The sequence below is a fragment of the Streptopelia decaocto genome, assembly GCF_964273445.1.
Source record: "Streptopelia decaocto genome assembly, chromosome: 3".
NCBI lineage: Eukaryota > Metazoa > Chordata > Aves > Columbiformes > Columbidae > Streptopelia > Streptopelia decaocto.
The window spans coordinates 9667599-9670673 of NC_138656.1; the positions used below are offsets into that span (position 1 = coordinate 9667599).

The window sequence follows — 3075 nt, forward strand, 5'->3', positions numbered from 1 at the left end:
AATGGGGTGCTGCACAGGGAACATGCAGCCAGGCTGGTGTTTGGCTTTGGGGCTGGAGGCTGCTCTCAGGCTCTCTTCTTTAGCAATATGTAAGATGAATGCACAGAAAAGGCTTTTCTCCAAGGTTTTGGGTAGAAGAGGCCCGATGAGGGAAAAGCTAATGAGCCAATATCTTCCTGTCTCCTAGGGGAGTCCCACAGAGTCGTGGTATTGCCTACATCGAGAGTAACTCGGGTACAGCTGGACTTTTGCTGTGGCGTAGTCTGGGTGATCAGCAAAATGCTGTCCACTTCTATTGCTGCATTTCTAGCATAATCACCACCCAAACAAGCTGCAACCCGGAGCTGTGGGTGTGTGGGCAACCTCGTCCCAACCAGCGCAGCGGCATCCGCGGGAGCTCCCCGTGGCCAGCAACTGGGGCGAGAGCTGCCTTTAGGGCTGCTCCTGACTGAGCACTGCCCATGGATGGTGAGGGCCAGGACGGAGTAGCTGGGTCCAGCCAAGTCCCTGAGCCAGCCCATGGGCAGAGCACACCACGGCAGATTTCAGCTCGTGCCTGGAAACAACATCTGAATGGAGAGTCAGCACTATACTGGAAGCAGGGGTGCTGGTCCAGCATACGCTTCTGATTTAATAGAATTATTCAGGTGTTCTATGAAGCTTTTCTCAAAAGTAAATTACTTGTTTTCATTTATTTTAAATTTAACATCTCCTTTTCTTTTCCAGCAAGGAAAAGACAGAGGGAGAGAGAGGCAAAACCAGGTGAACACACAGAAGCCAAAATGCTTAAAAAGCATTGACATGCTTAAAAAGCATGGACATTTTTCATTTCAAGGCAAAAAAAGCACAGAGTAAAACACTAGACTCACATGAAATCCCTGTGTTTCCCTTGTTCTTGCTGTTAGTTTCTTCTTCACATGTGACAAAACCATGAGTCCACCTTTTTCATCAGAGTCATCCCAAAGACTTTGTAGCACCTGGAAAAGGCTTAATGGCAGCACAACTCTTATTAGACATCAGAGAATCCCTGTCAGCAAATTGCCCCAACCTCGGAAAAACCTTCTGTCAGCTCTTGCATGTCATTAGACATGGAAGAGACACAAATCCAGGGTGAATTTGGCTTTATTTTTTCCACCATTTACAGTTGGGTAGTTTCTCCCAAGTTTGAACCAACTGGTGGCAAACAGGCAGAGAAACGTGGGGAAGAAATGGAAAGGACAGGATGAGAGATCATGTACGGCTCAGGGAAAGGGACATTGCAAGACAGGTGATGAATTGGTGAAAAAAAAAAAAAAAAAAGGAAAACCAGCCAAAAAGTAAAATAAACTTACAGAAATATGGAGGAGTTCCAGTAAAAAGGGAAAGAGAAATAATCTGAAATGGCAGGCCACGATGCAGACGGTATATTTAGTTAAGCCACTGGCACTTTCCTCTGGTGGGAAAAGTGACAATTGCAGGGCTTAGGTCTTAATCTCACAAGGGAATTTCAACGTGGTCTTATTTTTAAACGTGTGAGTAATCCTCATCATTTAAATTCAGGAGGGTAGAACCCAGCTTGTATGAAGTGTGTTGCCAGCATGGACCTCCCTGTTTAAAAAAAAAAAGGATCTCTTTTAAGTCACATGTTTTGTTTTCCACTGTGAAAAGACATACATAACCAAATTTCTTTGGATTAAGAAGGACATGGTGGAGGCTGCTGTGAGGTGGGGAAACAGGGTTTGAAGTTTCCTTGGGGCTGAACAGGTCTGCCTGTGGAGGCTGCGCTTGCCCTGGTTGCATTTTGGGGACCAAATCAGTGTGATGGAAACACTTCCAGCAGGATGGAAGAATGCAAACAGCCAGCGGAACATGGACACCCAAGATACCATGTCCTTGGAAATGGGGCTTTCCTAGTGCAGAAAATATAGAGCAGGGCACAACCGGCTCCACTCCAGCCTCTTGCAACCCATAGAAAGCTTGGCAGGGGTGCGAAGGGATGCAGAAGAGTACATCCAAGGGTGAGCCTGCCTCCCGCATTTGGAGCTTGAGCTGTGCCTGGGGGCACACACTTTATCCCCAAATCCCCTGTGCCCTCTTAAAAGTCAGCCCAGCAGAAATTTCATGTCAGTAACTTTAACCACTGGATTTTAGGGTGGTTTTTTTTTTTGAGAGGGCGGTGGGATCACCAGTTCTTTCTGCACTCATCCTTTGAAAATGCTCACAAAACTAAGTGTTTCAAAGCTTAAACTTTTTGGACATTAGGAAAACAGCGATGCTTGGAGTCAAATGCTCAGCTTGGGAGTGAGTTACTCCTCCATGGGGATGGTCCTGCTCTCTCTCAGTGGCATTTTATCACCTGTTGTAAGCACTTCAGTCGCCCCTGAAATGGCAGAGCCCACCGTGTGCTGCTCTTTAAATGCCAGTGACTTCCATCAGATTAACCCCAAACAGATTAACCTCATCCCCCTCTCTCTCTGGTGGGTTTTGCACTGATAAACCCACAGGGTGTTCAAACATTCACAGAGAACTGTTCTTAGCCAACTTCAAGCTGCACTGGGCCATCAACATCTCCAGGAAACGTAGCAAATAAGGATCCCTGGAGGGTTCTTCAGTTGCTGGATGCAGTGCAACTTCACAGAGAGATGGTTCCTGCACTGGACATTGATGGCAGACCCCACAGAGAGCCCCAATTCTGGAAGAACTTACCATCTTCCTTGAAAAGGAGGATATCTCATGGCATTGGCTTGGTAGAGAGATGTGCCAGTGTCAGCCTGGCATCTTTGTGTTTAACAGGTTGATTTTTGAGCAAGTAGACCCAGACAGGTAGAATTCACCAGCAGGTTACTCCACTTCTTTTTGTTGGATTGACATGAACAATTTCCACAATGCTCTGTAATGAAAAAATTTATTTTAGGAGATAGTTGAAACCAGTGACATTTGGACAGTCCATCCTCACCCTTTTATCAGCAGCATCGTAAGTCACTGAAACTGGTGTCTGATAAGGAGACCTCCATTAACTGTGCTCCTGGAAATACACATCAAATTGCATCTGAGTTTGCAAAACCTACCAGGGAACAATGAATGAATATAAAGCAG

The 3075-nt window shown here is 46.0% G+C and overlaps 1 long non-coding RNA gene across 1 annotated transcript; it reads right to left on the reverse strand.

Moving 5' to 3' along the window:
• Window positions 1–869: 869 nt before the first annotated feature.
• On the reverse strand, window positions 870–2751 carry LOC309437633. The gene is made up of 3 exons (XR_014183595.1): window positions 2686–2751; window positions 1332–1587; window positions 870–987 (listed from the first exon to the last, which is right to left on the reverse strand). It is a non-coding gene; the product is annotated as an uncharacterized lncRNA (long non-coding RNA).
• Between the last annotated feature and the right edge of the window lie 324 nt (window positions 2752–3075).